This window comes from Ixodes scapularis, unplaced genomic scaffold, assembly GCF_016920785.2.
Source record: "Ixodes scapularis isolate PalLabHiFi unplaced genomic scaffold, ASM1692078v2 PGA_scaffold5__190_contigs__length_132052651, whole genome shotgun sequence".
Lineage (NCBI taxonomy): Eukaryota > Metazoa > Arthropoda > Arachnida > Ixodida > Ixodidae > Ixodes > Ixodes scapularis.
The window spans coordinates 3,571,470-3,581,359 of NW_024609880.1; the positions used below are offsets into that span (position 1 = coordinate 3,571,470).

At 45.8% G+C, this 9,890-nt stretch overlaps 1 pseudogene; it reads right to left on the minus strand.

Annotated features, from left to right (window-relative positions):
• Window positions 1–284: 284 nt before the first annotated feature.
• LOC121838032 lies at window positions 285–758 on the minus strand (annotated as a pseudogene).
• Between the last annotated feature and the right edge of the window lie 9,132 nt (window positions 759–9,890).

The window sequence follows — 9,890 nt, forward strand, 5'->3', positions numbered from 1 at the left end:
ACCCCTTCTGCCTCCAGAGCTGGTTGAGACATTGCGGAGGGGATCCGGACATTTCGGTGCAGGACGTTTCGGTGTAGAACTTTTCGATGCGGACTTTTCGGTGCACGGACGCTTCGGTGCACGGACTTTTCGGTGCACGGACTTTTCGGTGCACGGATTTTTCGGTGCACGGACTTTTCGGTGCACTGGCCTTTCGGTGTAGGAAGCAAGCATAACATATGAAGCCAGACCCAAGATTTTAACTTGAAACATCGTTTATTCACAAAACAAGTGCAATCAAAAATTTAGATAGATACGTTACGAACGTCTCTGAGAAATCGAAGAGCATGGTTGCGGTCATACTCTCGAGCGAGTGTCTGCAGGCGCTCGGAAACTTTCACATACTTTGTTGCCTGCTTGAATCGCTGCCCCATCTCAAGTTGCGTGAGCCGGTGAAGCTGCATGCAGTCCTCTCTTTGTAGAACCTCCAGGAACCTCTAAAGGGACGGGTGCGAGCACTGCACACGAGGCTGGAAGCCCCTGTGCCATGCTTCCACCGAGTTGGTGGTCTTGGAGTCGCACTGGAGCACGGTGTCATGGTGATTCCAGAGTTCCACTGGAAACTGTGCGTCTCGCCTTCCCCCAGCCGTTGGCCGTCCTATGAAGGTATCTTCAAAGTAATCCATCACTGGTTGCAGAGTTGGGTGTACGCTGTACGCCAGTTCGGTGAAGATATCCTCCACATCACTCTGGGTTACCATGAAAAGAGCAGGTATCATGCGGGCCTCCAAGTTAATTTGAGGATCACAGGCATATAGTTCTTGCAGTCCTTCAGAATGAACCTTGCGATAAACGCACTGAGATAGATGAAAGAAGCACCCACGCATGTCGGATGTTGGCAAGACGGTCTTGAAAGCGTTAATGGCTGCAAGTTCGTTGTCCACTATTATGGTGCTTGGCCTCGCAGACCCCTCCACACTCGCCAATAAGGGCGCTCAGAGCTCGCGTGTACGTACGACAGTTTTTGCGGGTTAGCAGCATATAAGCCGCGGGCAGAACAGATCCGCTAACTTCACAATGTAGGCTGCAGACTTGAAAGAACAGGTCTGGTGCAACCTTGACTGTACCGTCGGCAAACCATTTCTTAAATGTTTGAAGAACTGCAATCATCTGCGGACTGGAGAAAATAAGGAAGCGGTCCTGATCTTGCACACCGGAATCGAATACAAGAAACCTCGAGCCGTCTTTCTTCGACGCGTAGTTAGCTGGAGTGGCAACGTCTTCTAACCTCAAGGGTAGGGGTAAGGGCGCCTTTGCTCCTTTGCACGAACTCTCCTGCACGTAAAAAAGTTAGGATATCGTTGGCATCACGCTTCAAAACAGTGACTCATGTGAATAAGAAATGCGTGCCATGTACGATTTTAAACCATACGAGGGCTACGCCCTAAAAACCTCTAGACTTTGAAATAAAAATAGCAAACGACTAAAGAGGTAAGAGGGGGACAATACTGCTCATAGTCGTGAACTGTAGCGCGCGCCTTATTATTTATTCTGTTTTTATGCGGAGCGCCATGCATTTAAGCGCCCTGTCCTGTTCCCCTCTTATTTTCCTAGTCGTTTGCGCTTTTTTTGTTTATTGACAGTCTAGATGTTTAACCAAACTAGCCTATCAGAAGTACCCGTCTAAACATTTTTTTAACTGTAAAAATAACGAAAGTATAGTAAGTAGTTTCCCACAGCCATTTTCCATACCTCTTCTAAACTTTGTCCTCCCAAAATATATTATTAAGCTCTATATTTGCAAACTGGGTAGCAATTATAGTAGCCTATAAATGCTTACCTCAATGTTCTCTGGATGGCATCTTGAGCTGGCAGGTAGCTACACGCTTCCGGCGTCATCTCGGTGATGAGGCGTCCGACAACTGCTTGGTTGCATTCTTCCGTTGTTTTGGCTTTCTCCTTCATCGAGGAGTAAGCCAACTTGGCTTCTTGTTCTATTTGGCAGGTGGCATGAGTATGTTCGTTGATGAGCTGCACGACTTCCCTATCAATGGTATGTGCTCTTGCCTTGCATTCGAGCTTCCTGCTGCATTTCCAATATGTCTGCGAGGAATAAAAGGTGAATTAAATCGAAGTCGTTTAGACCTTGACCATTAAGGACTGTCCACACTGCCCCATTTTCTTACGTTTAGTTACGTTATGAAATATTACGTTGAAGTCACCGGGACTTCTGTGCTTCATATTAAGTGAGGCTACCAGTTCAAGGGAAAAGCATGACACGCGACATTCGAGGCAGGAATGTTTCGGTCGTAACTTAACGTAAAAAAAATGGGGCAGTGTGAATCAGCCTTTTGTCTGGTGTTAAAGGGAAGCTGAAACACTTCCTAAGAAAAAGAAAAGGAGTGAGTGGTGAAGTTTGGCTATTTTTATCACTTGAATCTGAATATCAGCTTCGTTTGTTTCCGAAAATGTAACTAAACACAAGAAAACACGAAAAACCTCCGACCAGTCGTGACGTCATACTAGGATCTTTTGGCAGCCAAACGCGTGTCTCGCGTGTGGGCAGCACGTGCAATTCCAAGCTTGCCAGGTATATTCCCCCGTACTGACACCAGTCGTAACGTCTCTTTCTGGCCTAAAAAAAAACGCAAAAAAACAAGAGTGCGCGTACGTAGCTTTGACAGGCGTTGTAGATACGTGAGAGCGGAGGTTCCGAAAACTCCCAATATGACGCCCCGCCCCGGGAAGGGGGGCTTCAGTCGTACTTTAAAAATTGATTTCTGCAGGCTCCAGAACCACATTGTAAAATAATCTCGATATTTGTGATCCTGGAGGACAAATGAAGACGATTTAGGTGTTTTCCCTCAAATAAAAAACCGCTTCAGTTTTCTTCGATAATAATTAACTATGAGTCATATCCCATTATAGTGATATTATTTTATTCCGTATACGATTAGGTCACAAAATACGCTAAAAATAAGCTAAACAAAATGATTGACTTCGCAGTCTTTTTTTACAAATTTAAAAACGTATCGCTATTTAATGCTTTAGGCAAACAGCACTCACCTTCTCTTTGAAGCAGTGCTCCTTGTCGTATTCGAACCGTTCGTGCAGAAGTTTGGACCCTCCACGTTTACTTCGCAAGTAGAGCGTCACCCTAAAGCTACCACCTCGACTCAACCAACATCAAATGAAATAGGACGATGACATGCAGATGCCGCGCTTTTATCCTCGTTTTTTGACAGTAGTTAGCGCTGTACCAACGTTCCTGGGGCACCAGTAGGTTTTGGTTCTAAGCGGACCTCGTAGATAACAGAGTGTGTAGTTTGGGGTTGGTATGAGGTACTTAGATGTCAACAAAAGATTCGCGCTTATCACACTGTTTCTGTAACTACATAATGTTCAGAAAAACAAAGGAGGTAGCTGTGTTCGACACGTCCCTGTTTTCGTACCTTATCTTCTTGGCTTTAATTTCAACCCACTCTATTTTACACTAGTCTCGGGTAGTCTAGAAATATAATCCTCGTTGTCCTTTGTTTGTACCCGTCGCCCTTCTTTTTTGTTTTCTAGTTTAATTCTTGGAAGGGTTTTGCCCTTTTGTGTCCCCTAGTGTAAGGGTTCAAAGTTGCTAATGGCTTGAAGGGATTTTGACCAATTCACTGTTGGTGCCTTCGAAAAGGTGTGGACGCTTCGCATAGGTGTTATAAAAAATATGTTTCAGAAAAGACCGTGCACCGAAAAGTCCGTGCACAGAAACGTCCGTACACCGAAAAGTCCGTACACCGAAGAGTCCGTACACTGAAAAGTCCTTGCACCGAAATGTCCGTGCACCGAAAAGTCCGCACCGAAAAGTCCTACACCGAAACGTCCTACACCAAAATGTCCTAGACCCATTGCGGAGGGCACTCGCAAGGAAGAGCCTGCAAGATCAAGCACCACCCCCCCCCTCCTCCGCCATCCACGCACTCACTAGTTGCGAAGCGGCGCGTTTACATGGCGAAGGAGCAGGCGAGCGACACCCAAACCAACCCTGAAGGCCTGAACACCACGCGCTCACTAGTTGCGAAGCGAGAGTCTCCTCGCCCACTTAGACGGCCCGGGAGCCCACGTGACCAACCCAGCTAAGATAATACCAGCGCTCACCGCGACTCATCATGACCATGGTCCTCAGACTCACGTCATCGCGTAGACTAATGCGATCACCGAACTCACACCCACCCTAAGACTCACGTCTTGATTCAGGCTCATGATCGTGAGCCTCGAAACTCACAATCACACTCAAGAGACCCCAAAACTCACACTGATGAGTACTTCACCTTAGCGCTCAAGTTCACACTCACACCGAAAAGTTTTCAGAACTCACGATCACACTCACGATCAAACTCACGCTCATGAGTTCGCAGGGCTCACACTCGCACTCACACTCATGAGTTCTCAGAACTCGCGATCACACTTACGATCAGACTCACGCTCATCAGTTCTCAGGACTCACACTCATCAGTTCACGATACTCACGATCACACTAATACTCACACTCACAATTTTTCGAGACTCGCGTCATCACTCACGATCACATCATATCCGACAGTGAGCGTGAGTGATCGTGAGGGATTGCACTCGTGAGTGAAAAAGTCGAGGTATGAGTATGACTCGTGGTTAGAGCTGCCGGTAGGACAAACGAGGCACGTCGCAGAAGCCAAAGCTCGGCGAGGGCGGCTATTGTAATGTGGGTGCCGATAAGACTTTCCCCAGGCTGCACAAAGTATTGAGCCAATATTGGAAGAGCATTGGCAAAAAAAGGTCCAATGATGGTCCACTTCAGCCAATCTGCTCCCAATATTGTCTATGCCATTATATAGCATCTTCAGTGATGGCCCAGCTTTTCCAATGATCAACCAATATTGGAAGCACGTTGGCATAAAATGGGCAATCTTGGCCTGTCAGTTCCATTCGCTTGCGAATATTACATGAACGCTGGAAAAACATCGACAATGTTGGCCTGTCAGTTCCATTGGCTTGTGAATATTGGGTGAACACTGGCATAAAATGGGCAATGTTGGCCTGTCGGTTCCATTGGCTTGCGAATATTGGATGAACACTGGTATAAAATGGTCAATGTTGGCCTGTCCGTACCGTTGGCATTGCAATATTTGATGGCGACTGGCATAAAATGGACACTTGACTTGTATGTAGCATTGGCTTGGCAATGTTGGATAAACACGAGCTTACAATGGTTACTGTTGTCCTGTTGGTACCATTGGCTCATCGTCATTTCAAGAACACAGTGGCGTATAATGATCAATGTGTGTTAGTCTGACAATACCATTGGCTTAATAGTTGAAGCATATTGGACTAGACTAGTTAAGGCGTGTTCGCTTTACCTCAAGAAGATGAAATTGCTCGAGCTCTTGTAATTTTTTTTTTGTCAAAGCGCGATCCAGGTGCTTTTCTGCAAAGTAAACAAGACAATAACGAAATTTTCCTCCTTCACAATGCATATTAAGGAGTCGCCAGCGATATGGGCTAATCAGGACCGCCAACTGGAACAAAAAGCGAAAAACGATGTCTGCGTTATAAAGTCAACATAATAGATTATTATGTTGACTCTGATCTTGACAGAAAAGCTTCGGACCCCAACTACGGGCTTGGGGACTGCACCTCGTGAAAGGTGAAACACTTCTTTGCTATTGACTCGATTATACAATGACGGCACTATGACTCTTATAGTGGCACTACTGGTGCCACAATAAGAGCCCTAATGCCTCCTCCATGGTGCCAAGGCACTGATAGCAGACGACAATGATGGTCTTGATTTAGAGTCTAGCTGAATTATCTAGCCGGATTTTGGCCTTGATTTAGAGTCTAGCCCCCTTTTTCCGCATTTTATTTATTATTGACTCTTTTTAATTTTGACATTACGCTCCGAGCTGATTTCGGAGCTTAGTGTCTGTCTGTTCCTTTTCCTCCTCTTGTTGTAGAGTTATCATGTCTAAGCTATCTCTACTACATGGTTTTTTAGAAACCCGGATAGCCAATACCGGCAGAAACAAATGAAAGAATTCGAGAGAGAGAAGTGTTCAAGAGAGGGTCGGTAGCCGACGGCCTCGGAACGGCTTCGGAAAGAGCGAGAGAGGGTGATAAGACAACAGTCGTCCCCAGCCCCCCCCCCCCCCCCCGCCCCGTTTTCCCCACGCCGTCACTTATCTCATTAAATCAATCGTTTGTGAGCGAAGAGGACTCGGCGTCCGTGAGCGAGGAGGACACCGCGCATTCCCAAGGTGACAGTGCCGTGGGAGCTACGCGCCGGCCGGACCAGTCATCACCTGCACCGCTCTCTGCACGTGGTTACGGGAGAGAGCGTGATCACGTGATTACAAATAGACCTGGTCATTGGTTCACCGAACTTCTTAGCTTCCTTTACACTCTCAGCTTTGGGGTGATGGAGTCCAACACGCGAAACTCACGCACACAGAAAGTGGGATCGCGTGCACCAAGGCCACACGATAAAGTAGCGACTGGAAGACGGTAGGGACGGTCTTCTCAATTTCCAACACGCGCATCCGCGAACTGCAAGTGGGCAGAGGTGCTTCGCAATCTATGCGCATTTTGTGTTTGTTTTTTGTTGCAGAAATAGTCTTTTCTCCAAGGAACAAGAACGGCAAGATAATCATGCGGATACCAGGACACCGAGGTGTCCGTTTTTAAGTTGTGTGAGGGCATTTGATTGCTTAGCAGGTTGTTTTTGTCGGGCAAGGCGGCTCGGCATCTCAGCCATCCAGGCTACCCTATACAGAAATTGGCAAGAACGGTGGTTCTACAGTTCCAATCACCAGCAGCGCCTTTTGTCTTAGTGCCAAGTGCGATCCTCAACATGTGGATTGCCAGGGCCATGAATAATCATTCGGCAGCGCCTACACACCGGTGGTCTTCCTTTGTTGTGGGCATACATGTGACCCCTATAGCTTCGACAGACCGAAGACACGACGGACCGCCTTCTCTTCCATGTGAGTGACAAGGAGAGGTCCTCCTGACCATTGGGGATAGGTATTCTTGCTACGCAATGCACGTTTTCTCACTATCCGATGAGTTTGAATCGTGTCGAACTCTGTGCCAGTAATCTCCGACGAGTACAACGTGTAATCCACAGTGATCGGCTCGAAAAGACCTGTACAGCGTCATTTGTAAGAGATTTTTATTCTAATAGACCGTGAGAGAAGTTCTGATTTGTTATTTTTGTGGTTGAAGTCATTTTTATTTAGTAGTTCTTGTTAACATATGGCTGTATTCTTGGCGGTAGATGTGTCCTGTAGTAAAAAGTCCTCCCTTTATGTCCAAAGCCGAATACCACAGAGCGTTGAGCAGTCCTTATGTGCCAAGGTTCGCATTGTTGGGTGCGAGTGGAGTGTCAATTATGCCACCGTGCGCTGCGAGTGTAATTGCCAGTAATTATCTTTACGCGACAAGCTATTTTATGCGCGTGATTTATTTTAAATTCTTGATTGGTTCAAGCATCAAGTTCTGTTCAACTGTCAGGTTCTTACGTATAACGGGGTATTTGTTGAGCCGATAATTTAGAAGTGCGTTTCACACTAGTCAGCTGACGAGGGAGGCCACCGGTTACATTTATAAATTGTAAATATTATGGAGGCAATGTGGGTACATTTATAATTACATAATTCCGTGCCCTAAAAACCGTTAATCCTAAAAACGTTCTTTTTTTCTCAAGTGAACGTTGAAATATCGGTGTGAACTTAAATGGTGGGATTATAATTCTTAAGACTTCTTAAAGCTAGATGAAAGGTTAAGGGACGCCATGATGTTGGAAGAGTAGAGCTAAGCAATTTATGAAATAGCCTTTGTACTAATTGATTCATTTTTAAAACAGTATAAATATCTTAATCTAGATCGATCGAGCTCTGAGTAAGCTCAAGTCGGACGACCAAAACAGTCGTAAACGCCTGGGCCGTCTTGCTGGAAACAGCGCCTCAGCTGAGACGGGAGGAAAGAAAGCACTGTCAAAGCCAGCGTACGAGCTGAACGGGACTCAAACCTCAACTCAAGAGGCTCGCGTGTCCCAGCCTTTACAGTGCTTTCTTTCACCCAGTCTCAGCTGAGACACTGATTCCAGCAAGCCGGCCCCGGTGGCTTACCTGCTCATCTGTTTATTTTAAAAGGCAGTACTAAGTTTTTTTTTTTGAATATACAAAATAACAAAAAATAATTCACTGGAAAAAAAAGTTTATAATATGGAATAGTAAACATAAAAAGTCGTTAGTCCTTTCCGAGATTTTATACTTGACGAGCAACTGAGCCGATTAATCGAATAATTAAGGGGCGGCGATTAAAAATGACGCTATGTTTTATTTGAATATTCATTATTGACAAGCGTAAGAGAGAACTAAGAGCTTCTGAAACCCTTCACCTGAATCTAAAGCCTCGCTTCTGTTTCTTTCAGAATCCTGTGGCCAGGCCCCTGCGCGCATTCCCTTCGCCGAGCCCTCTGTCCTGTCCACTACCGAGCCTGCCGCCGACCCTGCCACCGAGTCTGCCCAGGCCTCCCTGGTAGCTCAATGTTTTACATATTTTTATTCGATTTCAATAAATTATGAACTGTCAAACGTTATGAACAATTTATTTGCCTGCTTTAATAATACCTAAAGTGTCCAAATACGGTAAAATTGCTGCATTTATTAGATTTTAGTATCAGAAAGAAAACAGTGCTTGAGGAAAAAGGGCAATACTCTTGCTTGGTTCTCTGCACTGTTTTTGTGACGCTGGTTAGAACACTGACTGAAAAATGGCATCCAATAATGGCATAGACAATGGATGCACAAATAGCCAGTGTATTAAACTGGATGCCAATATTGGAATAGCCAATGTTTAAGCCAATTTTGGAAGAGCCAGTGTGTAAGGCGCTGGATGCCAATGTTGGTTCAGCCAACGGTGAAACCTCTATGGCAATAGTGAATAAAAAAGCGGAAACCACGTTGGTCCAACGTGGGATAGAACGTTGGAAAACCAGTGGTCCAACATTGGCACCAATGTTGGACCACCATTGGATCGGGTGGCGTTTTCAAAAATGCCAACTTCAGACCAATATTGGAACCATTTTTTGCGAACATTGGGCCAACGGAGGTCCAACAATGGTGTGCTGCCTGGGTCGTTATATCTCTCTTGCATAAATTCGTGTGAAACTTTCTGAATATTGTTTCTTCACTCTAAAAACAAGCAAAAAAACGTTAACTTTATTTTCCTTTAAGGGGCCGCTGAAGGGCTTTTCGAAAAAAAATTAGTTAATGATTGATTCTGACGTGTTTGTGCCTGCTGAGTCCAAATATCGCAGCCGTTTGACCCAAAATAATCCCTAAACGCGAAAAAAAAGCGACGAAATCGGAAGCGATAGTCGCAGCGGCAAGCCATTGGCTAGACGCGCGTGACGCCCCACTACGTCATAAAAGGACCATCTCGATTCTCGTTTGCTCCGTCGCTTGAGGAAGTAGCTGGGCGCCGAGTCTTCTGCTCTTGTAAATCGGGCAGGGCTTCTCATTTTTCCAAATTTTAGGTGGATCCGAAAGAGGAATGTGTCCAGACGACCCTCGACGTGACAAAGTATGCGTTCTAGCCGTTGGCAAAGCAGGACACGAAGAACCGCTTGCGGGGACGCGACATGGCTGGCTTCATACCTTCAGGAACGTACTGACTGCTACTTATTGTAATGTAAAACATTCACAATAAACGGAGTGCTATTGACGGGACGCGTCAAGCCGGATTAGCGTGACCCTTCCAAAGACGTTCGTCAGAGGAAAATAATTCTGCACACATCGGCCTTCGTGCTTGCCAACTGCTAGACACGTGAGTGTGCAGGCTGCATTGTTTATTAAGGCTGATGTGGTTCGAAGGGTAGTATAATC